This window comes from Schistocerca piceifrons, chromosome 5 (genome assembly GCF_021461385.2).
Source record: "Schistocerca piceifrons isolate TAMUIC-IGC-003096 chromosome 5, iqSchPice1.1, whole genome shotgun sequence".
Classification (NCBI taxonomy): domain Eukaryota; kingdom Metazoa; phylum Arthropoda; class Insecta; order Orthoptera; family Acrididae; genus Schistocerca; species Schistocerca piceifrons.
This window is the reverse complement of record NC_060142.1, coordinates 6,291,252-6,318,642: the sequence shown is the minus strand read 5'-3', so window position 1 is coordinate 6,318,642 and position 27,391 is coordinate 6,291,252.

The window sequence follows — 27,391 nt, the reverse complement described above, 5'->3', positions numbered from 1 at the left end:
TGCGTCTGCTATAACATTATCTTTACCTTTTATGTATACAATGTCAAAGTCATATTCCTGCAGGAATAAGCACCATCGAGTAAGACGAGGGTGTTGCAACTTGCATGTAAGGTGGAATGATAAGGCTTGATGGTCTGAATAGACTTTAATTTTTCTTCCATAGATATAATAGTTAAATCGCCTAAAAGCCCATATTACGGCAAGTGCCTCCAACTCCGTAACCGAATAAGACTTCTCACACTCTGATAACACTCGACTCGCAAAGCTAATCACTTGGATTTGCTCGTGTCCATTTACTAATTGAATCTGGAAAAGACAAGCGCCGATACCCACAAAGGAAGCGTCTGCAGTAATACAAAATTCCTTATCCATCTGAGGATGATGGAGAATGTTACTGTTAACCAGACTGTCTTTAATTTTCTTAAATCCGTCTTGGCATTCCGGCGTCCAATTCCAATGTGAATTCTTTTTTAAAAGGTTGTGAAGAGCGGGATTGTTCAATACCTGATTGGGAACAAAACGTCTGAAAAATGACGTAAGACCGATAAATCCTCTCAGTTGCCTTTTTTGTAACAGGGGTTGGAAAGTTTTTTATAGCAGATAATTTTTCCGGGTCGGGTTTAATTCCCTCAGGGGTGATGATGTGCCCTAAAAATTTAATTTCACTTTTTCCAAACTTGGATTTCTTAAGATTTGCTGTAACACCATACTCTCTGAATCGTTGAAATATCTTTTGCAGAAGGGCCACATGATCTTCCCAATTTTTCTATGCTACAAGAACGTCATCCACATAGACTGTTACCTCATCTAAAAGTTCAGGACCTAGTACATAGTCAAGGGCAGAAATAAAAATTCCGGAACTCACATTTAGTCCAAACGGTACAACTTTGAAATGGTAAGATCTACCTGCAAATGTAAACGCAGTGTACTTCCTAGACTCCTGCGCAAGTTTTACTTGCCAGTAACTGCTTTTCAAATCAAGGGTACTCAAATACTTAACTCCATGAAACTTCTGCAGATGCTCTTCAAGAGCCTCTGGTCTCGTTCTTATGGGTACTATAATTTTATTGATTAATCTTGCATCTAGGACTAGCCTTACGCTACCATCTGATTTTAGCACAGACAATAAAGGACTCGAATAAGGTGAATGAGATACTTCTATCACATTCCAGCGTAACATTTTCTTGATCTCGCACTTGACAGCTTCGCGTCTCGCATATGGAATGGAATAGCTTGTTCTACAGTAGGTTGAATGGGGCAGGACATCCATTCGATATTCAAAGCCTTTTATTAGTCCAGGTTTCTTAGAAAATACTTGGACGTAATCTGTTAACAAATTGTAAAGCTCATTCTTCTGTTGTTTGGATAATTCAATGGACTCACTAGCTTTACCGTATAATTCATTCTGACCGGGAATTAGGTCTTTATACTCATCGTCATTAACACTTTCAAGATCTGTCATGTCTTCTGTCTGACTGTACTGTTGTCTTTTAGTCCATGGCCGTACTGCTGTTTGAAGCACCCCAAAGTTTGTCTTCACCTTACTTCTTAACAAATTTACAGTTACTTGTTGCTGGCTCGCTACTAGAGTACAGATTCCACACTCGATGTCAATTTTAGCTTTCGTCTGCCTCAAGAATTCCATACTCAGGATACATGGCACTGATAGGTTTTTAACAATAAGAAAAATGCACGTTACTGAAATAGACTCTATCTGGATTTGAAGCTGAGTCTGAAGATTTACACGTTGTGTTAGTGGACCAATTGCTCCCGATATGGTGCAACCTTGAATTGGAAGTGATAAAACTTTGCATACAGAGGATATTTGCTTAAATAAACATAAAGATAAGACATTTATATTAGCTCCTGTATCTACAATAGCTGTTACTGGTATGTTGGCAATTGATACCCTTATGGAAGCTTGAACTTGTTCGTCCCATACGTCATCATTGTCTTTCGTCTCAGTGTCTGCTACTAGATCATCCCGTAAGTTTGTCTCTTTGTCATACCTAATTGCTTTAATTTCGTGTGGACTAAGGGACAGGGTGCCCCCACTCAAACCTGCAGCATCCTCTAGGAGGCTCAAAGGTGCTGCTTTTAATTTTCCGCTCGACGCTTACTTTCCTGCTGATTTATATTTCTTAATGTTTCTTCCGTCTGGAACTGGTGTTGGTTTTGTGGTACGAACTCGGTTGGAAACGGATCTTGTTGTCCTGGCGTATTCGCTTGCGCATAATAAATTTGCGTATTATGCGGGCGTTTAGGCTTCAGAGTTCCCGAAGGTCCGTTCGCTTGTTGCGTGAAGTGTATATTTTGTGGCTGAAAGGTATTTTGCTGTGGCTTGTGTTGATTGTAACCGTTACTGAAAGGTGTACATTGGTCTCCACCTTGATTATGCCATTTATTTCTTTTCCACTGACGATTTGAATCGTAAGACTGATCGTTTTGATAATTACCGTTGATCGGTTGCGTGTTTCCATATTGCTGGAGCTGTGTGCTATAATGTGTATTTTCGTACTGAGGTGGTGACGAATTATATATTGGATTGTATCTCTGGCCGTTATTGTACTTATTTTTGTATTTGCTGTTGGAGTACGTAGTGTGTTTATTTTTGAAACCGTTGTGGGGTTGGTACTGGCTGTCGCTGTGACGCGCTTTCGCTCGGCCACCATTGTTGCCTGCGTATTCTGTATAGTGCTGGCCGCCTGCACTGAAGTGGGCGTTGCCAACATCAACTCTAGCGTCCTCGTAAATCAGATCTAACGAGTCTAACACAGATAGGAAAGTGTCCGTATCGTCCTCAGACACGTTTACTAACTTTTCTCTGATCGCAATCGGTAGCTTAGTTTTTAGAATCATAATAACGTCTTTGGCGGTGATCGGCGAATCCCAGAACTTGATTTTCGCTAAATACTTTTCAAAATATCTTCTCAAACTACCGCGCTTACTGTTAAACACTTCGGCGTTGTAAACCTCTTTTCTCAGGCGCTGCTGCACACCAGAACTCCAGAATTTAGCTAAAAACATCTGTTCAAACTCTTTGTAACTTTTACAAGAGTCGACCATTTCGGTTCCCCATAAGGCAGCATCGCCTACGATAAATCCACTAACAAATTGAATTCGCTGGCGGTCACTCCAGCTACTCGGGAAAATTCCTGAAAAATTTCGGAGGAACACTATAGGATGAATTTCTCTTTTCTGTGGGTGAAAGGTCGGAAAAATACGATGTTTGATCACGCTTTCCTCCTGCATCAAACTGACAAAAGTGGATGGGCTGGTAGTCTGGTTAACTTGTGCTTCTATAGAACTATGAGTTTGAGCGTTATCAAATGGTGAACGGTAATGTACCTGCTGTTGTTCATTACTTCGTGGTGAATTATTCCAGTTTCCTGACACGGGAGGTGGGGAATTTTCAACTTGACATTTTAGTGTACGAACTTCATCAACTATCTGTTGACGCCATTCAGGTAAATCTTGAGCTAACGCTCGTCTTATCTGGCCTAATTCTGACATCACCGTGTCTCCTGTTTTTCCAGGGGCTGCCAATATTTCAAAGGTCATGTTTTTGACAGTTTCCCTGAGTTCGTTCTTGACCTTGTTTTCTATGAATCCGTCTTTGTTTTTAATCCACTCTTGGTAGTGATCAGACAATGCTTCAGCATGTGCCTTAACAGTATTCTTTATTTGGTCCTCTACATTAAGAGTCTCAATCTGTTTCGAAAGATCATCAACAACATTCTCGATCGTGTCTACTGCGGTTTTAACTCCTTTGACCTCATCAGAGATTGCAGTATAATCTTCTTTTAAGGTCGCAGCTTGTTTTTGATATTCTATCACTTTTGAATTTATCTCTCCCTTGGCTGCTTCGATTTTTTCATCTAACCGTTTTGAAATATCCTCTATTTTTGACTCTACTTGTGTGTCAATTTCTAGCCTCATGATCGTGATCTGACTGCTGATTTGGCTTTGGACATTACCCAACAGGGTATTTAAATCAGCTGTTATGTCTGCCTTTAGTTCGGCCTTTACCGAATTTAACCGTGTATTTAGGTCATTTATCTCCGTTTGCAGATCTGTTTTTACTGAATTTATGTCTGTTTTTCCTGAATTTATTTCTGTTTTTACTGAATTTATGTCTTCTTTTACAGAGTTGCACAGATTTGTAAGGACCTGATTTTTATTATGCCGTCTTTCGGCCTTCTCTTTTTCTTCGCGGGCCTTTTCATCTAATTTTTCCTGCTTTTCACGTTCCTGTCTTTGCGCCTCTCTCTGTCTTTGACTTTCGAACTTGCGTTCCATTATTGCTTCGATCATTGCAGCCAAGTCATTTTTTTCAAAAGCGGGAATAGTTTGCACACTAGGACCAGCTTCTAAAACTTCGGTCGAGGCTGCTTCTGCCTCCGCTCGTGTACCTATCGCGCGTGATCGTAATGGATAGTGAGGTCCATTCGCATCACCGCTGTCGTCTGGTTTTGTTTGTGTCCGCTGTTTACCGTCAGCCATGTTCATGAATTATTTGTCAAACGTCAAAATGCTACAGATATTGTTTGTCACTGCCGTCAGTCGTTTGTCTGTGACGTAGTGCTATGGCTTACTGGGACCTAAGATAAAATTTTAACTCTGGGTAACAACTGACGTTCATTTACGCCAAGAAGACAAGATGGTTCCTACTAATTACAAACAAATGAAATATCACACGTTTTACCAGTTTTGAGCGTAGTTATCCGCCATATCGTAATTTTTTTTTTACGCACTGACAACAATGGTACACTTTCACTGAATTTAACTACATAGGAATGGGCTATGGACAAATTGAAATAAAGCTGTTTCAAGGAAAGGAAAGACAGGTTTACGTTCTGATCAACTCGAAAGATGCTACGTCACTACGAAAGCTTGGCTACTGCGTATAAAAATTTGACTTACTATGGCTGTCTTGAAAATGATACAGCTGGATACTCGCGTTTTTTGGTAATTTCATCAATCGTTCTTCTGAATTAATTAAAAGTTTTTCCCACTTCTCTTTCTCAGTTGAATTGCATCCACATGAAAAAATGAAACAGTTATTAGAACAAGCAAAGAAAATTTTTTAAACACATACATGAAATGATTTTTTGATCAAGTCCCTGTTCGGGCGCCAAGTGTAGCGTTGCTCTTGGGGGGACAAAAATAAAAAGAATTGTTACTTTTTTTTTAATGTCGAAAAAGTGAATATTTTGGTGGGCCACTTGGCAACAGAATCAGGGATTTACTACACTATTATAATAACATACGTTGACCATTAAATACCTGAATAAGAGCAGCATATTGATATATATATATATATATATTTGAGATCGCTCGGAAGAAACATTATCATTTCTGTGCATTTTTATAGTCGCGATGTAGTCATACCCGGATCAACACTAAGGGACCAGAAGATTTATAGACTTTAAAAGAAATGCAACACTACACAATTAAAAAAAAAGTTGGTTCAGAAATAATAGGAAAACGATAATGTTCCTTCTGCCTCATGCTGCGTTCGGCCCATCAGCGTGATCGTAATTTCTGATGATGAAGTAACACAAAATAATTAAGTTAAGTAAATAAGGAGATGGACTCATCAAGGTTAATTTACGAAAACAAGCACACTTATCTTTTAACACACGTTTTTTTTTTTTATGCTACGTACCTTTTCATATTAAATTACAATAGATGACCATTGTGGTTAAATACTTTATACATAACAGTCAAAATGTCCTCTTGATGCTGTCTGTTCGTAATCAGTTACCAGAAACTACATGCTTTCTGATTGACAAAATAACATTTAGCATTTTCACTCAATATTTTCACATAGAATATAAAATACAGTTGCGGAACACAGCAAGTCCGCGTCCGCCTCTCATGGAATACAAACAGTAAAAGGGTGAGGCGCCAAAAGCCTCATTTGTCTTGAAACAACAGAATTCTTTTTTACACCATTAATCGATACATGTACATAGAGATTTACTGGCACCGCGCAAGAACGGCAAAGATAAAGAATAATAGTTTCTGTCGATGCTATGCGATGGTTCATTTCTTTTACTTTACAATTGTTCGATAACTTTAGGCCATCAGGCGTTTACTATTGAGCGTATATTAATGTTTGTGAGGCGAAAATTACTAATATTACAACACGAGTATCTCCTTTCCGATGCACTGTTCCCACTTTACTACATCCCTCGCTCCCTCACATGAATAATTGACACTGAAATTGCGTCGCTATGAAATACTATGTGCTCAATGACTTCTCCTCCTAAATCGAGTCACGTTTCAATGGAAACGACAGGATTTAGTTTTGGGATACGAGTAACTCCTTTCCGATGCACTATTCATTCTTTACCTCAACGCTCGCTCCCTCACATTGACGAATTAACACAAAAGTTGCGTCGCTATGAAATACTATGCGTTCTATGACTTCTCCTTCTAAATCGTGTAACATTTCTATGGAAACGACAGGATTTAGTTTTGGAACACGAGTATCTCCTTTCCAAAGCACTGTTCCCACTTTACTACATCCCTCGCTCCCTCACATGAATAATTAACACAGAAATTGCGTCGCTATGAAATACTATGTGCGCAATGACTTCTCCTCCTAAATCGAGTCACATTTCAAGGGAAACGACAAGATTTAGTTTTGGGACACGAGTATCTCCTTTCAGATGCACTGTTCCCACTTTACTACATCCCTCGCTCCCTCACATGAATAATTAACACAGAAATGGCGTCGCTATGAAATACTATGTGCTCAATGACTTCTCCTCCTAAATCGAGTCACGTTTCAATGGAAACGACAGGATTTAGTTTTGGGATACGGGTAACTCCCTTCCGATGCACTATTCATTCCCTACGTCAACGCTCGCTCCCTCACATTGACGAATTAACACAGAAATTGCGTCGCTATGAAATACTATGGGTTCTGTGACTTCTCCTTCTAAATCGTGTAACGTTTCTATGGAAACGACAGGATTTAGTTTTGGGACACAAGTATCTCCTTTCCGATGCACTGTTCCCACTTTACTACATCCCTCGCTCCCTCACATGAATAATTAACACAGATATTGCGTCGCTATGAAATACTATGTGCTCAATGACTTCTCCTCCTAAATCGAGTAAGGTTCAATGGAAACGACAGGATTTAGTTTTGGGACACGAGTATCTCCTTGCCGATACACTGTTCCCACTCTACTACATCCCTCGCTCCCTCACATGAATAATTAACACAGAAATTGCGTCGCTATGAAATTCTATGTGCTGAATGACTTCTCCTCCTAAATCGAGTCACGTTTCAATGGAAACGACAGGATTTAGTTTTGGGATACGAGTAACTCCTTTCCGATGCACTTTTCATTCTTTACCTCAACGCTCGCTTCCTCACATTGACGAATTAACACAGAAATTGCGTCGCTATGAAATACTGTGGGTTCTATGACTTCTCCTTCTAAATCGTGTAACGTTTCTATGGAAACGACAGGATTTAGTTTTGGGACGCGAGTATCTCCTTTCCGATGCACTGTTCCCACTTTACTACATCCCTCGCTCCCTCACATGAATAATTAACACAGAAATTGCGTCGGTATGAAATACTATGTGCTCAATGACTTCTCCTCCTAAATCGAGTCACGTTTCAATGGAAACGACAGGATTTAGTTTTGGGATACGAGTAACTCCTTTCCGATGCACTATTTATTCTTTACCTCAACGCTGGCTCCCTCACATTGACGAATTAACACAGAAATTGCGTCGCTATGAAATACTATGGGTTCTATGACTTCTCCTTCTAAATCGTGTAACGTTTCTATGGAAATGACAGGATTGAGTTTTGGGACACGAGTATCTCGTTTCCGATGCACTGTTCCCACTTTACTACATCCCTCGCTCCCTCACATAAATAATTAACACAAAAATTGCGTCGCTATGGAATATTATGTGCTCAATAACTTCTCCTCCTAAATCGAGTCACGTTTCAATGGAAACGACAGGATTTAGTTTTGGGACACGAGTATCTCCTTTCCGATGCACTGTTCCCACTTTACTACATCCCTCGCTCCCTCACATGAATAATTAACACAGAAAATGCGTCGCTATGAAATACTATGTGCTCAATGACTTCTCCTCCTAAATCGAGTCACGTTTCAATGGAAACGACAGGATTTAGTTTTGGGATAGGAGTAACTCCTTTCCGATGCACTATTCATTCTTTACCTCAACGCTCGCTCCCTCACATTGACGAATTAACACAGAAATTGCGTCGCTATGAAATACTATGGGTTCTATGACTTCTCCTTCTAAATCGTGTAACGTTTCTATGGAAACGACAGGATTTAGTTTTGGGACACGAGTATCTCCTTTCCGATGCACTGTTCCCACTTTACTACATCCCTCGCTCCCTCACATGAATAATTAACACAGAAATTGCGTCGGTATGAAATACTATGTGCTCAATGACTTCTCCTCCTAAATCGAGTCACGTTTCAATGGAAACAACAGGATTTAGTTTTGGGATACGAGTAACTCCTTTCCCATGCACTATTTATTCTTTACCTCAACGCTCGCTCCCTCACATTGACGAATTAACACAGAAATTGCGTCGTTATGAAATACTATGGGTTCTATGACTTCTCCTTCTAAATCGTGTAATGTTTCTATGGAAACGACAGGATTGAGTTTTGGGACACGAGTATCTCCTGTCCGATGCACTGTTCCCACTTTACTACATCCCTCGCTCCCTCACATGAATAATTAACACAAAAATTGCGTCGCTATGAAATATTATGTGCTCAATAACTTCTCCTCCTAAATCGAGTCACGTTTCAATGGAAACGACAGGATTTAGTGTTGGGACACGAATATCTCCTTTCCGATGCACTGTTCCCACTTTACTACATCCCTCGCTCCCTCACATGAATAATTAACACAGAAATTGCGTCGCTATGAAATACTATGTGCTCAATGACTTCTCCTCCTAAATCGAGTCGCGTTTCAATGGAAACGACAGGATTTAGTTTTGGGATACGAGTAACTCCTTTCCGTTGCACTATTCATTCTTTACCTCAACGCTCGCTCCCTCACATTGACGAATTAACACAGAAATTGCGTCGCTATGAAATACTATGGGTTCTATTACTTCTCCCTCTAAATCGTGTAACATTTCTATGGAACGACAGGATTTAGTTTTGGGACACGAGTATCTCCTTTCCGATGCACTGTTCCCACTTTACTACATCCCTCGCTCCCTCACATGAATAATTAACACAGAAATTGCGTCACTATGAAATACTATGGGTTCTATGACTTCTCCATCTAAATCGTGTAACGTTTCTATGGAAACGACAGGATTGAGTTTTGGGACACGAGGATCTCCTTTCCGATGCACTGTTCCCACTTTACTACATCCCTCGCTCCCTCACATGAATAATTAACACAGAAATTGCGTCGCTATGAAATACTATGTGCTCAATGACTTCTCCTCCTAAATCGTGTCACGTTTCTATGGAAACTACAGGATTTAGTTTTGGGACACGAGTATCTCCTTTCCGATGCACTGTTCCCACTTTACTACATCCCTCGCTCCCTCACATGAATAATTAACACAGAAATTGCGTCGCTATGAAATACTATGTGCTCAATGACTTCTCCTCCTAAATCGAGTCACGTTTCAATGGAAACGGCAGGATTTAGTTTAGGGATACGAGTAACTCCTTTCCGATGCACTATTCATTCTTTACCTCAACGCTCGCTCACTCACATTGACGAATTAACACAGAAATTGCGTCGCTATGAAAAACTATGGGTTCCATGACTTCTCCTTCTAAATCGTGTAACGTTTCTATGGAAACGACAGGATTGAGTTTTGAGACACGAGTATCTCCTTTCCGATGCACTGTTCCCACTTTACTACATCCCTCGCTCCGTCACATGAGTAATTAACACCAAAATTGCGTCGCTATGAAATACTATGTGCTCAATGACTTCTCCTCCTAAATCGAGTCACGTTTCAATGGAAACGACAGGATTTAGTTTTGGGACACGAGTAACTCCTTTCCGATGCACTGTTCCCACTTTACTACATCCCTCGCTCCGTCACATGAATAATTAACACAGAAATTGCGTCGCTATGAAATACTATGTGCTCAATGACTTCTCCTCCTAAATCGAGTCACGTTTCTATGGAAACGACAGGATTTAGTTTTGGGATACGAGTAACTCCATTCCGATGCACTATTCATTCTTTACCTCAACGCTCGCTCCCTCACATTGACGAATTAACACAGAAATTGCGTCGCTATGAAATACTATGGGTTCTATAACTTCTCCTTCTAAATCGTGTAACGTTTCTATGGAAACGACAGGATTTAGTTTTGGGACACGAGTATCTCCTTTCCGATGCACTGTTCCCACTTTACTACATCCCTCGCTCCCTCACATGAATAATTAACACAGAAATTGCGTCGGTATGAAATACTATGTGCTCAATGACTTCTCCTCCTAAATCGAGTCACGTTTCAATGGAAACAACAGGATTTAGTTTTGGGATACGAGTAACTCCTTTCCCATGCACTATTTATTCTTTACCTCAACGCTCGCTCCCTCACATTGACGAATTAACACAGAAATTGCGTCGTTATGAAATACTATGGGTTCTATGACTTCTCCTTCTAAATCGTGTAATGTTTCTATGGAAACGACAGGATTGAGTTTTGGGACACGAGTATCTCCTGTCCGATGCACTGTTCCCACTTTACTACATCCCTCGCTCCCTCACATGAATAATTAACACAAAAATTGCGTCGCTATGAAATATTATGTGCTCAATAACTTCTCCTCCTAAATCGAGTCACGTTTCAATGGAAACGACAGGATTTAGTGTTGGGACACGAATATCTCCTTTCCGATGCACTGTTCCCACTTTACTACATCCCTCGCTACCTCACATGAATAATTAACACAGAAATTGCGTCGCTATGAAATACTATGTGCTCAATGACTTCTCCTCCTAAATCGAGTCGCGTTTCAATGGAAACGACAGGATTTAGTTTTGGGATACGAGTAACTCCTTTCCGTTGCACTATTCATTCTTTACCTCAACGCTCGCTCCCTCACATTGACGAATTAACACAGAAATTGCGTCGCTATGAAATACTATGGGTTCTATTACTTCTCCCTCTAAATCGTGTAACATTTCTATGGAACGACAGGATTTAGTTTTGGGACACGAGTATCTCCTTTCCGATGCACTGTTCCCACTTTACTACATCCCTCGCTCCCTCACATGAATAATTAACACAGAAATTGCGTCACTATGAAATACTATGGGTTCTATGACTTCTCCATCTAAATCGTGTAACGTTTCTATGGAAACGACAGGATTGAGTTTTGGGACACGAGGATCTCCTTTCCGATGCACTGTTCCCACTTTACTACATCCCTCGCTCCCTCACATGAATAATTAACACAGAAATTGCGTCGCTATGAAATACTATGTGCTCAATGACTTCTCCTCCTAAATCGTGTCACGTTTCTATGGAAACTACAGGATTTAGTTTTGGGACACGAGTATCTCCTTTCCGATGCACTGTTCCCACTTTACTACATCCCTCGCTCCCTCACATGAATAATTAACACAGAAATTGCGTCGCTATGAAATACTATGTGCTCAATGACTTCTCCTCCTAAATCGAGTCACGTTTCAATGGAAACTTCAGGATTTAGTTTAGGGATACGAGTAACTCCTTTCCGATGCACTATTCATTCTTTACCTCAACGCTCGCTCACTCACATTGACGAATTAACACAGAAATTGCGTCGCTATGAAAAACTATGGGTTCTATGACTTCTCCTTCTAAATCGTGTAACGTTTCTATGGAAACGACAGGATTGAGTTTTGAGACACGAGTATCTCCTTTCCGATGCACTGTTCCCACTTTACTACATCCCTCGCTCCGTCACATGAGTAATTAACACCAAAATTGCGTCGCTATGAAATACTATGTGCTCAATGACTTCTCCTCCTAAATCGAGTCACGTTTCAATGGAAACGACAGGATTTAGTTTTGGGACACGAGTAACTCCTTTCCGATGCACTGTTCCCACTTTACTACATCCCTCGCTCCGTCACATGAATAATTAACACAGAAATTGCGTCGCTATGAAATACTATGTGCTCAATGACTTCTCCTCCTAAATCGAGTCACGTTTCTATGGAAACGACAGGATTTAGTTTTGGGATACGAGTAACTCCATTCCGATGCACTATTCATTCTTTAGCTCAACGCTCGCTCCCTCACATTGACGAATTAACACAGAAATTGCGTCGCTATGAAATACTATGGGTTCTATAACTTCTCCTTCTAAATCGTGTAACGTTTCTATGGAAACGACAGGATTTAGTTTTGGGACACGAGTATCTCCTTTCCGATGCACTGTTCCCACTTTACTACATACCTCGCTCCCTCACATGAATAATTAACACAGAAATTGCGTCGCTATGAAATACTATGTGCTCAATGACTTCTCCTCCTAAATCGAGTCACGTTTCAATGGAAACGACAGGATTTAGTTTTGGGACACGAGTAACTCCTTTCCGATGCACTGTTCCCACTTTACTACATCCCTCGCTCCCTCACATGAATAATTAACACAGAAATTGCGTCGCTATGAAATACTATGTGCTCAACGACTTCTCCTCCTAAATCGAGCACGTTTCAATGGAAACGACAGGATTTAGTTTTGGGATACGAGTAACTCCTTTCCGATGCACTATTCATTCTTTACCTCAACGCTCGCTCCCTCACATTGACGAATTAACACAGATATTACGTCGCTATGAAATACTATGGGTTCTATGACTACTCCTCCTAAATCGTGTAACGTTTCTATGGAAACGACAGGATTTCGTTTTGGGACACGAGTATCTCCTTTCCGATGCACTGTTCCCACTTTACTACATCCCTCGCTCCCTCACATGAATAATTAACACAGAAATTGCGTCGCTATGAAATATTATGTGCTCAATGACTTCTCCACCTAAATCGAGTCACGTTTCAATGGAAACGACATGAATTAGTTTTGGGACACGAGTATCTAATTTCCGATGCACTGTTCCCACTTTACTACATCCCTCGCTCCCTCACATGAATAATTAACACAGAAATTGCGTCACTATGAAAAACTATGTGCTCAATGACTTCTCCTCCTAAATCGAGTCACGTTTCAATGGAAACGACAGCATTTAGTTTTGGGACACGAGTATCTCTTTTCCGATGCACTGTTCCCACTTTACTACATCCCTCGCTCGCTCCCATGAATAATTAACACAGAAATTGCGTCGCTATGAAATACTATGTGCTCAATGACCTCTCCTCCTAAATCGAGTCATGTTTCAATGGAAACGACAGGATTTAGTTTTGGGACACGAGTATCTCCTTTCCGATGCACTGTTACCACTTTACTACATCCCTCGCTCCCTCACATGACTAATTAAAACAGAAATTGCGTCGCTATGAAATACTATGAGCTCAATGACTTCTCCTCCTAAATCGCGTCACGTTTCAATGGAAACGACAGGATTTAGTTTTGGGACACGAGTATCTCCTTTCCGATGCACTGTTCCCAATTTACTACATCCCTCGCTCCCTCACATGAATAATTAACACAGAAATTGCGTCGCTATGAAATACTATGGGTTCTATGACTTCTCCTCCTAAATCGTGTAACGTTTCGATGAAAACGACAGGATTGAGTTTTGGGACACGAGTATCTCCTTTCCGATGCACTGTTCCCACTTTACTACATCCCTCGCTCCCTCACATGAATAAGTAACACCAAAATTGCGTCGCTATGAAATACTATGTGCTCAATGACTTCTCCTCCTAAATCGAGTCACGTTTCAATGGAAACGACAGGATTTAGTTTTGGGACACGAGTAACTCCTTTCCGATGCACTGTTCCCACTTTACTACATCCCTCGCTCCGTCACATGAATAATTAACACAGAAATTGCGTCGCTATGAAATACTATGTGCTCAATGACTTCTCCTCCTAAATCGAGTCACGTTTCTATGGAAACGACAGGATTTAGTTTTGGGATACGAGTAACTCCATTCCGATGCACTATTCATTCTTTACCTCAACGCTCGCTCCCTCACATTGACGAATTAACACAGAAATTGCGTCGCTATGAAATACTATGGGTTCTATAACTTCTCCTTCTAAATCGTGTAACGTTTCTATGGAAACGACAGGATTTAGTTTTGGGACACGAGTATCTCCTTTCCGATGCACTGTTCCCACTTTACTACATACCTCGCTCCCTCACATGAATAATTAACACAGAAATTGCGTCGCTATGAAATACTATGTGCTCAATGACTTCTCCTCCTAAATCGAGTCACGTTTCAATGGAAACGACAGGATTTAGTTTTGGGACACGAGTAACTCCTTTCCGATGCACTGTTCCCACTTTACTACATCCCTCGCTCCCTCACATGAATAATTAACACAGAAATTGCGTCGCTATGAAATACTATGTGCTCAACGACTTCTCCTCCTAAATCGAGCACGTTTCAATGGAAACGACAGGATTTAGTTTTGGGATACGAGTAACTCCTTTCCGATGCACTATTCATTCTTTACCTCAACGCTCGCTCCCTCACATTGACGAATTAACACAGATATTACGTCGCTATGAAATACTATGGGTTCTATGACTACTCCTCCTAAATCGTGTAACGTTTCTATGTAAACGACAGGATTTCGTTTTGGGACACGAGTATCTCCTTTCCGATGCACTGTTCCCACTTTACTACATCCCTCGCTCCCTCACATGAATAATTAACACAGAAATTGCGTCGCTATGAAATATTATGTGCTCAATGACTTCTCCTCCTAAATCGAGTCACGTTTCAATGGAAACGACATGAATTAGTTTTGGGACACGAGTATCTAATTTCCGATGCACTGTTCCCACTTTACTACATCCCTCGCTCCCTCACATGAATAATTAACACAGAAATTGCGTCACTATGAAAAACTATGTGCTCAATGACTTCTCCTCCTAAATCGAGTCACGTTTCAATGGAAACGACAGCATTTAGTTTTGGGACACGAGTATCTCTTTTCCGATGCACTGTTCCCACTTTACTACATCCCTCGCTCCCTCACATGAATAATTAACACAAAAATTGCGTCGCTATGAAATACTATGGGTTCTATGACTTCTCCTTCTAAATCGTGTAACGTTTCTATGGAAACGACAGGATTGAGTTTTGGGACACGAGTATCTCCTTTCCGATGCACTGTTCCCACTTTACTACATCCCTCGCTCCCTCACATGAATAATTAACACAAAAATTGCGTCGCTATGAAATACTATGTGCTCAATGACTTCTCGTCCTAAATCGAGTCACGTTTCAATGGAAACGACAGGATTTAGTTTTGGGATACGAGTATCTCCTTTCCGATGCACTATTCATTCTTTTCCTCAACGCTCGCTCCGTCACATTTGCGAATTAACACAGAAATTGCGTCGCTATGAAATACTATGGGTTCTATGACTTCTCCTTCTAAATCGTGTAACGTTTCTATGAAAACGACAGGATTGAGTTTTGGGACACGAGTATCTCCTTTCCGATGCACTGTTCCCACTTTACTACATCCCTCGCTCCATCACATGAATAATTAACACAGAAATTGCGTCGCTATGAAATTCTACGTGCTCAATGACGTCTCCTCCTAAATCGAGTCACGTTTCAATGGAAACGACAGGATTTAGTTTTGGGACACGAGTATCTCCTTTCCGATGCACTGTTACCACTTTACTACATCCCTCGCTCCCTCACATGACTAATTAAAACAGAAATTGCGTCGCTATGAAATACTATGAGCTCAATGACTTCTCCTCCTAAATCGCGTCACGTTTCAATGGAAACGACAGGATTTAGTTTTGGGACACGAGTATCTCCTTTCCGATGCACTGTTCCCAATTTACTACATCCCTCGCTCCCTCACATGAATAATTAACACAGAAATTGCGTCGCTATGAAATACTATGGGTTCTATGACTTCTCCTCCTAAATCGTGTAACGTTTCGATGAAAACGACAGGATTGAGTTTTGGGACACGAGTATCTCCTTTCCGATGCACTGTTCCCACTTTACTACATCCCTCGCTCCCTCACATGAATAATTAACACAGAAATTGCGTCGCTATGAAATACTATGTGCCCAATGACTTCTCCTCCTAAATCGAGTCACATTTCAATGGAAACGACAGGATTTAGTTTTGGGATACGAGTAACTCCTTTTCGATGCACTGTTCCCACTTTACTACATCCCTCGCTCCCTCACATGAATAATTATCACAGAAATTGCGTCGCTATAAAATACTATGTGCTCAATGACTTCTCCTCCTAAATCGAGTCACGTTTCAATAGAAACGACAGGATTTAGTTTTGGGATACGAGTAAATCTTTTCCGATGCACTGTTCCCACTTTACTACATCCCTCGCTTCCTCACATGAATAATTAACACAGAAATTGCGTCGCTATGAAATACTATGAGCTCAATGACTTCTCCTCCTAAATCGAGTCACGTTTCAATGGAAACGACAGGATTTAGTTTTGGGATACGAGTATCTCCTTTCCAATGCACTATTCATTCTTTTCCTCAACGCTCGCTCCCTCACATTGCCGAATTAACACAGAAATTGCGTCGCAATGAAATACTATGGGTTCTATGACTTCTCCTTCTAAATCGTGTAACGTTTCTATGGAAACGACAGGATTGAGTTTTGGGACACGAGTATCTTCTTTCCGATGCACTGTTCCCACTTTACTACATCATTCTCTCCCTCACATGAATAATTAACACAGAAATTGCGTCGCTATGAAATACTATGTGCTCAATGACTTCTCCTCCTAAATCGAGTCACGTTTCAATGGAAACGACAGGATTTAGTTTTGGGACACGAGTATCTCCTTTCCGATGCACTGTTCCGACTTTACTACATCCCTCGCTTCCTCACATGAATAATTAACACAGAAATTGCGTCGCTATGAAATACTATGAGCTCAATGACTTCTCCTCCTAAATCGAGTCACGTTTCAATGGAAACGACAGGATTTAGTTTTGGGATACGAGTAACTCGTTTCCGATGCACTATTCATTCTTTACCTCAACGCTCGCTCCCTCACATTGACGAATTAACACAGAAATTGCGTCGCTATGTAATACTATGTGCTCTATGACTTCTCCTTCTAAATCGTGTAACGTTTCTATGGAAACGACAGGATTGAGTTTTGGGACATGAGTATCTCCTTTCCGATGCACTGTTCCCACTTTACTACATCCCTCGCTCCCTCACATGAATAATTAACACAGAAATTGCGTCGCTATGAAATACTATGTGCTCAATGACTTCTCCTCCTAAAACAAGTCACGTTTCAATGGAAACGACAGGATTTAGTTTTAGGATACGAGTATCTCCTTTCCGATGCACTGTTCCCACTTTACTCCATCCCTCGCCCCCTCACATGAATAATTAACACAGAAATTGCGTCGCTATGAAATACTATGTACTCAATGACTTCTCCTCCTAAATCGAGTCACGTTTCAATGGAAACGACAGGATTTAGTTTTGGGATACGAGTAACTCCTTTTCGATGCACTGTTCCCACTTTACTACATCCCTCGCTCCCTCACATGAATAATTATCACAGAAATTGCGTCGCTATAAAATACTATGTGCTCAATGACTTCTCCTCCTAAATCGAGTCACGTTTCAATAGAAACGACAGGATTTAGTTTTGGGATACGAGTAAATCCTTTCCGATGCACTGTTCCCACTTTACTACATCCCTCGCTCCCTCACATGAATAATTAACACAGAAATTGCGTCGCTATGAAATACTATGTGCTCAATGACTTCTCCTCCTAAATCGAGTCACGTTTCAATGGAAACGACAGGATTTAGTTTTGGGATACGAGTAACTCCTTTCTGATGCACTAATCATTCTTTACCTCAACGCTCGCTCCCTCACATTAACGAATTAACACAGAAATTGCGTCACTATGTAATACTATGGGTTCTATGACTTCTCCTTCTAAATCGTGTAACGTTTCTATGGAAACGACAGGATTTAGTTTTGGGTCACGAGTAACTCCTTTCCGATGCACTGTTCCCACTTTACTACATCCCTCGCTCGCTCACATGAATAATTAACACAGAAATTGCGTTGCTATGAAATACTATGTGCTCAATGACTTCTCCTCCTAAATCGAGTCACGTTTCAATGGAAACGACAGGATTTAGTTTTGGGATACGAGTATCTCCTTTCCGATGCACTGTTCCCACTTTACAACATAACTCGCCCCCTCACATGAATAATTAACACAGAAATTGCGTTGCTATGAAATACTATGTGCTCAATGACTTCTCCTCCTAAATCGAGTCACGTTTCAATGGAAACGACAGGATTTAGTTTTGGGATACGAGTAACTCCTTTCCAATGTACATTTTCCCACTTTACTACGTCCCTCGCTCCCTCACATGAATAATTAACACAGAAATTGCGTCGAAATGAAATACTATGTGCTCAATGACTTCTCCTCCTAAATCGAGTCATGTTTCAATGGAAACGACAGGATTTAGTTTTGGGACACGAGTATCTCCTTTCCGATGCACTGTTCCCACTTTACTACATCCCTCGCTCCCTCACATGAATAATTAACACAGAAATTGCGTCGCTATGAAACACTATGTGCTCAATGACTTCTCCTCCTAAATCGAGTCACGTTTCAATGGAAACGACAGGATTAAGTTTGGGACACGAGTATCTCCTTTCCGATGCACTGTTCCCACTTTACTACATCCCTCGCTCCCTCACATGAATAATTAACACAGAAATTGCGTCGCTATGAAATACTATGTGCTCAATGACTTCTCCTCCTAAATCGAGTCACGTTTCAATGGAAACGACAGGATTTAGTTTTGGGACACGAGTATCTCCTTTCCGATGCACTGTTCCCACTTTACTACATCCCTCGCTCCCTCACATGAATAATTAACACAGAAATTGCGTCGCTATGAAGTAATATGTGCTGAATGACTTCTCCTCCTAAATCGAGTCACGTTTCAATGGAAACGACAGGATTTAGTTTTGGGACACGAGTATCTCCTTTCCGATACACTGTTCCCACTTTACTACATCCCTCGCTCCCTCACATGAATAATTAACACAGAAATTGCGTCGCTATGAAATACTATGTGCTCAATGACCTCTCCTCCGAAATCGAGTCACGTTTCAATGGAAACGACAGGATTTAGTTTTGGGATATGAGTATCTCCTTTCCGATGCACTATTCATTCTTTACCTCAACGCTCGCTCCCTCACATTGACGAATTAACACAGAAATTGCGTCGCTATGAAATACTATGGGTTCTATGACTTCTCCTTCTAAATCGTGTAACGCTTCTATGGAAACGACAGGATTTAGTTTTGGGACACGAGTATCTCCTTTCCGATGCACTGTTTCCACTTTACTACATCCCTCGCTCCCTCACATGAATAATTAACACAGAAATTGCGTCGATATGAAATACTATGTGCTCAATGACTTCTCCACCTAAATCGAGTCACGTTTCAATGGAAACGACAGGATTTAGTTTTGGGATACGGGTAACTCCTTTCCGATGCACTATTCATTCTTTACCTCAACGCTCGCTCGGTCACATTGACGAATTAACACAGAAATTGCGTCGCTATGATTTACTATGGGTTCTATGACTTCTCCTTCTAAATCTTGTAACGTTTCTATGGAAACGACAGGATTGAGTTTTGGGACACGAGTATCTCCTTTCCGATGCACTGTTCATACTTTACTACATCCCTCGCTCCCTCACATGAATAATTAACAGAAAAATGGCGTCGCTATGGAATTCTATGTGCTCAATGACTTCTCCTCCTAAATCGAGTCACGTTTCAATGGAAAAGACAGGATTTAGTTTTGGGATACGAGTATCTCCTTTCCGATGCACTATTCATTCTTTACCTCAACGCTCGCTCCCTCACATTGACAAATTAACACAGAAATTGCGTCGCTATGAAATACCATGGGTTCTATGACTTCTCCTTCTAATTCGTGTAACGTTTCTATGGAAACGACAGGATTGAGTTTTGGGACACGAGTATCTCCTTTCCGATGCACTGTTCCCACTTTACTACATCCCTCGCTCCCTCACATGAATAATTAACACAAAAATTGCGTCGCTATGAAATACTATGTGCTCAATGACTTCTACTCCTAAATCGAGTCACGTTTCAATGGAAACGACAGGATTTAGATTTGGGACACAAGTGTCTCCTTTCCGATGCACTGTTCCCACTTTACTACATCCCTCGCTCCCTCACATGAATAATTGACACAGAAATTGCGTCGCTATGAAATACTATGTGCTCTATGACTTTTCCTCCTAAATCGAGTCACGTTTCTATTTAAACGACAGGATTTAGTTTTGGGATACGAGTAACTCCTTCCCGATGCACTATTCATTCTTTACCTCAACGCACGCTCCCTCACATTGACGAATTAACACAGAAATTGCGTCGCTATGAAATACTATGGGTTCTATAACTTCTCCTTCTAAATCTTGTAACGTTTCTATGGAAACGACAGGATTTAGTTTTGGGACACGAGTATCTCCTTTCCGATGCACTGTTCCCACTTTACTACATCCCTCGCTCCCTCACATGAATAATTGACACAGAAATTGCGTCGCTATGAAATACTATGTGCTCAATGACTTTTCCTCCTAAATCGAGTCACGTTTCTATGGAAACGACAGGATTTAGTTTTGGGATACGAGTAACTCCTTCCCGATGCACTATTCATTCTTTACCTCAACGCTCGCTCCCTCACATTGACGAATTAACACAGAAATTGCGTCGCTATGAAATACTATGGGTTCTATAACTTCTCCTTCTAAAACTTGTAACGTTTCTATGGTAACGACAGGATTTAGTTTTGGGACACGAGTATCTCCTTTCCGATGCACTATTCCCACTTTACTACATCCCTCGCTCCCTCACATGAATAATTGACACAGAAATTGCGTCGCTATGAAATACTATGTGCTCAGTGAGTTCTCCTCCTAAATCGAGTCACGTTTCAATGGAAACGACAAGATTTAGTTTTGGGACACGAGTATCTCCTTTCAGATGCACTGTTCCCACTTTACTACATCCCTCGCTCCCTCACATGAATAATTAACACAGAAATGGCGTCGCTATGAAATACTATGTGCTCAATGACTTCTCCTCCTAAATCGAGTCACGTTTCAATGGAAACGACAGGATTTAGTTTTGGGATACGGGTAACTCCTTTCCGATGCACTATTCATTCTCTACGTCAACGCTCGCTCCCTCACATTGACGAATTAACACAGAAATTGCGTCGCTATGAAATACTATGGGTTCTATGACTTCTCCTTCTAAATCGTGTAACGTTTCTATGGAAACGACAGGAATTAGTTTTGGGACACGAGTATCTCCTTTCCGATGCACTGTTCCCACTTTACTACATCCCTCGCTCCCTCACATGAATAATTAACACAGATATTGCGTCGCTATGAAATACTATGTGCTCAATGACTTCTACTCCTAAATCGAGTCACGTTTCAATGGAAACGACAGGATTTAGTTTTGGGACACGAGTATCTCCTTGCCGATACACTGTTCCCACTCTACTACATCCCTCGCTCCCTCACATGAGTAATTAACACAGACATTGCGTCGCTATGAAATTCTATGTGCTGAATGACTTCTCCTCCTAAATCGAGTCACGTTTCAATGGAAATGACAGGATTTAGTTTTGGGATACGAGTAACTCCTTTCCGATGCACTTTTCATTCTTTACCTCAACGCTCGCTTTATCACATTGACGAATTAACACAGAAATTGCGTCGCTATGAAATACTGTGGGTTCTATGACTTCTCCTTCTAAATCGTGTAACGTTTCTATGGAAACGACAGGATTTAGTTTTGGGACACGAGTATCTCCTTTCCGATGCACTGTTCCCACTTTACTACATCCCTCGCTCCCTCACATGAATAATTAACACAGAAATTGCGTCGGTATGAAATACTATGTGCTCAATGACTTCTCCTCCTAAATCGAGTCACGTTTCAATGGAAACGACAGGATTTAGTTTTGGGATACGAGTAACTCCTTTCCGATGCACTATTTATTCTTTACCTCAACGCTGGCTCCCTCACATTGACGAATTAACACAGAAATTGCGTCGCTATGAAATACTATGGGTTCTATGACTTCTCCTTCTAAATCGTGTAACGTTTCTATGGAAATGACAGGATTGAGTTTTGGGACACGAGTATCTCCTTTCCGATGCACTGTTCCCACTTTACTACATCCCTCGCTCCCTCACATAAATAATTAACACAACAATTGCGTCGCTATGAAGTATTATGTGCTCAATAACTTCTCCTCCTAAATCGAGTCACGTTTCAATGGAAACGACAGGATTTAGTTTTGGGACACGAGTATCTCTTTTCCGATGCACTGTTCCCACTTTACTACATCCCTCGCTCCCTCACATGAATAATTAACACAGAAATTGCGTCGCTATGAAATACTATGTGCTCAATGACTTCTCCTCCTAAATCGAGTCACGTTTCAATGGAAACGACAGGATTTAGTTTTGGGATAGGAGTAACTCCTATCCGATGCATTATTCATTCTTTACCTCAACGCTCGCTCCCTCACATTGACGAATTAACACAGAAATTGCGTCGCTATGAAATACGATGGGTTCTATGACTTCTCCTTCTAAATCGTGTAACGTTTCTATGGAAACGACAGGATTTAGTTTTGGGACACGAGTATCTCCTTTCCGATGCACTGTTCCCACTTTACTACATCCCTCGCTCCCTCACATGAATAATTAACACAGAAATTGCGTCGGTATGAAATACTATGTGCTCAATGACTTCTCCTCCTAAATCGAGTCACGTTTCTATGGAAACGACAGGATTTAGTTTTGGGATACGAGTAACTCCTTCCCGATGCAATATTCATTCTTTACCTCAACGCTCGCTCCCTCACATTGACGAATTAACACAGAAATTGCGTCGCTATGAAATACTATGGGTTCTATAACTTCTCCTTCTAAATCTTGTAACGTTTCTATGGAAACGACAGGATTGAGTTTTGGGACACGAGTATCTCCTTTCCGATGCACTGTTCCCACTTTACTACATCCCTCGCTCCCTCACATGAATAATTGACACAGAAATTACGTCGCTATGAAATACTATGTGCTCAATGACTTTTCCTCCTAAATCGAGTCACGTTTCTATGGAAACGACAGGATTTAGTTTTGGGATACGAGTAACTCCTTCCCGATGCACTATTCATTCTTTACCTCAACGCTCGCTCCCTCACATTGACGAATTAACACAGAAATTGCGTCGCTATGAAATACTATGGGTTCTATAACTTCTCCTTCTAAATCTTGTAACGTTTCTATGGTAACGACAGGATTTAGTTTTGGGACACGAGTATCTCCTTTCCGATGCACTGTTCCCACTTTACTACATCCCTCGCTCCCTCACATGAATAATTAACACAGAAATTGCGTCGCTATGACATACTATGTGCTCAATGACTTCTCCTCCTAAATCGAGTCACGTTTCAATGGAAACGACAGGATTTAGTTTTGGGACACGAGTATCTCCTTTCCGATGCACTGTTCCCACTTTACTACATCCCTCGCTCCCTCACATGAATAATTAACACAGAAATTGCGTCGCTATGAAGTAATATGTGCTCAATGACTTCTCCTCCTAAATCGAGTCACGTTTCAGTGGAAACGACAGGATTTAGTTTTGGGACACGAGTATCTCCTTTCCGATACACTGTTCCCACTTTACTACATCCCTCGCTCCCTCACATGAATAATTAACACTGAAATTGCGTCGCTATGAAATACTATGTGCTCAATGACCTCTCCTCCGAAATCGAGTCACGTTTCAATGGAAACGACAGGATTTAGTTTTGGGATATGAGTATCTCCTTTCCGATGCACTATTCATTCTTTACCTCAACGCTCGCTCCCTCACATTGACGAATTAACACAGAAATTGCGTCGCTATGAAATACTATGGGTTCTATGAGTTCTCCTTCTAAATCGTGTAACGTTTCTATGGAAACGACACAATTGAGTTTTGGGACACGAGTATCTCCTTTCCGATGCACTGTTCCCACTTTACTACATCCCTCGCTCCCTCACATGAATAATTAACACCAAAATTGCGTCGCTATGAAATACTATGTGCTCAATGACTTCTCCTCCTAAATCGAGTCACGTTTCAATGGAAACGACAGGATTTAGTTTTGGGACACGAGTAACTCCTTTCCGATGCACTGTTCCCACTTTACTACATCCCTCGCTCCCTCACATGAATAATTAACACAGAAATTGCGTCGCTATGAAATACTATGTGCTCAATGACTTCTCCTCCTAAATCGAGTCACGTTTCTATGGAAACGACAGGATTTAGTTTTGGGATACGAGTAACTCCTTTCCGATGCACTATTCATTCTTTACCTCAACGCTCGCTCACTCACATTGACGAATTAACACAGAAATTGCGTCGCTATGAAATACTATGGGTTCTATAACTTCTCCTTCTAAATCGTGTAACGTTTCTATGGAAACGACAGGATTTAGTTTTGGGACATGAGTATCTCCTTTCCGATGCACTGTTCCCACTTTACTACATCCCTCGCTCCCTCACATGAATTATTAACACAGAAATTGCGTCGCTATGAAATACTATGTTCTCAATGACTTCTCCTCCTAAATCGAGTCACGTTTCAATGGAAACGACAAGATTTAGTTTTGGGACACGAGTAACTCCTTTCCGATGCACTGTTCCCACTTTACTACATCCCTCGCTCCCTCACATGAATAATTAACACAGAAATTGCGTCGCTATGAAATACTATGTGCTCAAAGACTTCTCCTCCTAAATCGAGTCACGTTTCAATGGAAACGACAGAATTTAGTTTTGGGATACGAGTAACTCCTTTCCGATGCCTTATTCGCTCTGTACCTCAACGCTCGCTTCCTCACATTGACGAATTAACACAGAAATTGCGTCGCTATGAAATACTATGGGTTCTATGACTTCTCTTTCTAAATCGTGTAACGCTTCTATGGAAACGACAGGATTTAGTTTTGTGACACGAGTATCTCCTTTCCGATGCACTGTTCCCACTTTACTACATCCCTCGCTCCCTCACATGAATAATTAACACAGAAATTGCGTCGCTATGAAATACTATGTGCTCAATGACTTCTCCTCCTAAATCGAGTCACGTTTTAATGGAAACGAAAGGATTTAGTTTTGGGATACGAGTAACTCCTTTCCGATGTATTATTCATTCTTTACCTCAACGCTCGCTCCCTCACATTGACGAATTAACACAGAAATTGCGTCGCTATGAAATACTATGGGTTCTATGACTTTTCCTTCTAAATCGTGTAACGTTTCTATGGAAACGACAGGATTGAGTTTTGGGACACGAGTATCTCCTTTCCAAAGCACTGTTCCCACTTTACTACATCCCTGGCTCCCTCACATGAATAATTAACACAGAAATTGCGTCGCTATGAAATACTATGTGCTCAATGACTTCTCCTCCTAAATCGAGTCACGTCTCAATGGAAACGACAGGATTTAGTTTTGGGATACGAGTAACTCCTTTCCGATGCACTATTCATTCTTTACCTTAACGCTCGCTCCCTCACATTGACGAATTAACACAGAAATTGCGTCGCTATGAAATACTATGGGTTCTATGACTTCTCCTCCTAAATCGTGTAACGTTTCTATGGAAACGACAGGATTTAGTTTTGGGACACGAGTATCTCCTTTCGGATGCACTGTTCCCACTTTACTACATCCCTCGCTCCCTCACATGAATAATTAACACAGAAATTGCGTTGCTATGAAATACTATGTGCTCAATGACTTCTCCTCCTAAATCGAGTCACGTTTCAATGGAAACGACAGGATTTAGTTATGGGATACGAGTATCTCCTTTCGGATGCACTGTTCCCACTTTACTACATCCCTCGCTCCCTCACATGAATAATTAACACAAAAATTGCGTCGCTATGAAATACTATGTGCTCAATGACTTCTCGTCCTAAATCGAGTCACGTTTCAATGGAAACGACAGGATTTAGTTTTGGGATACGAGTATCTCCTTTCCAATGCACTATTAATTCTTTTCCTCAACGCTCGCTCCCTCACATTGCCGAATTAACACAGAAATTGCGTCGCAATGAAATACTATGGGTTCTATGACTTCTCCTTCTAAATCGTGTAACGTTTCTATGGAAACGACAGGATTGAGTTTTGGGACACGAGTATCTTCTTTCCGATGCACTGTTCCCACTTTACTACATCCCTCTCTCCCTCACATGAATAATTAACACAGAAATTGCGTCGCTATGAAATACTATGTGCTGAATGACTTCTCCTCCTAAATCGAGTCACGTTTCAATGGAAACGACAGGATTTAGTTTTGGGACACGAGTATCTCCTTTCCGATGCACTGTTCCGACTTTACTACATCCCTCGCTTCCTCACATGAATAATTAACACAGAAATTGCGTCGCTATGAAATACTATGAGCTCAATGACTTCTCCTCCTAAATCGAGTCACGTTTCAATGGAAACGACAGGATTTAGTTTTGGGATACGAGTAACTCGTTTCCGATGCACTATTCATTCTTTACCTCAACGCTCGCTCCCTCACATTGACGAATTAACACAGAAATTGCGTCGCTATATAATACTATGTGCTCTATGACTTCTCCTTCTAAATCGTGTAACGTTTCTATGGGAACGACAGGATTGAGTTTTGGGACATGAGTATCTCCTTTCCGATGCACTGTTCCCACTTTACTACATCCCTCGCTCCCTCACATGAATAATTAACACAGAAATTGCGTCGCTATGAAATATATGTGCTCAATGACATCTCCTCCTAAATTAAGTCACGTTTCAATGGAAACGACAGGATTTAGTTTTAGGATACGAGTATCTCCTTTCCGATGCACTGTTCCCACTTTACTACATCCCTCGCCCCCTCACATTAATAATTAACACAGAAATTGCGTCGCTATGAAATACTATGTGCTCAATGACTTCTCCTCCTAAATCGAGTGACGTTTCAATGGAAACGACAGGATTTAGTTTTGGGATACGAGTAACTCCTTTTCGATGCACTGTTCCCACTTTACTACATCCCTCGCTCCCTCACATGAATAATTATCACAGAAATTGCG